The following is a 1,016-nucleotide window of genomic DNA, read 5'->3' on the forward strand; positions in this document are numbered from 1 at the left end:
GATAGTGAGAGAGAGACAGAGAGAGAGAGACAGTGAGAGAGATAGTGGAGAGACAGAGAGAGAGACAGTGAGAGAGATAGTGAGAGAGAGAGAGACAGTGAGAGAGACAGTGAGAGAGACAGTGAGAGAGACAGTGAGAGAGAGACTGAGAGAGAGACAGAGAGAGAGAGACAGTGAGAGAGAGACAGTGAGAGAGAGACAGAGAGAGAGAGACAGTGAGAGAGAGACAGTGAGAGAGAGACAGAGAGAGAGAGACAGTGAGAGAGATAGTGAGAGAGACAGTGAGAGACAGAGACAGTGAGAGAGATAGTGAGAGACAGTGAGAGACAGAGAGAGAGACAGTGAGAGAGACAGTGAGAGAGATAGTGAGAGAGATAGTGAGAGAGATAGTGAGAGAGAGACAGAGAGAGAGAGACAGTGAGAGAGAGACAGTGAGAGAGATAGTGAGAGAGATAGTGAGAGAGAGACAGAGAGAGAGACAGTGAGAGACAGAGAGAGAGACAGTGAGAGACAGAGACAGTGAGAGAGATAGTGAGAGACAGAGAGAGAGACAGTGAGAGAGATAGTGAGAGAGAGACAGAGAGAGAGATAGTGAGAGACAGAGACAGTGAGAGAGATAGTGAGAGACAGTGAGAGAGATAGTGAGAGAGAGATAGTGAGAGAGAGACAGAGAGAGAGAGACAGTGAGAGAGATAGTGAGAGAGAGACAGAGAGAGAGATGGTGAGAGAGAGACAGAGAGAGAGATAGTGAGAGAGAGACAGAGAGAGAGATAGTGAGAGAGAGACAGAGAGAGAGATAGTGAGAGAGAGACAGAGAGAGAGACAGAGAGAGAGAGACAGAGAGAGAGATAGTGAGAGAGAGACAGAGAGAGAGATAGTGAGGAGAGAGAGAGAGAGAGACAGAGAGAGAGAGAGACAGAGAGAGAGATAGTGAGAGACAGTGAGAGACAGAGAGAGACAGAGAGAGAGAGGGAGACAGAGGGACAGGGAGACAGAAGGAGATACAGAATGAGACA

Source organism: Cetorhinus maximus, unplaced genomic scaffold, assembly GCF_964194155.1.
Source record: "Cetorhinus maximus unplaced genomic scaffold, sCetMax3.hap1.1 HAP1_SCAFFOLD_4639, whole genome shotgun sequence".
Lineage (NCBI taxonomy): Eukaryota > Metazoa > Chordata > Chondrichthyes > Lamniformes > Cetorhinidae > Cetorhinus > Cetorhinus maximus.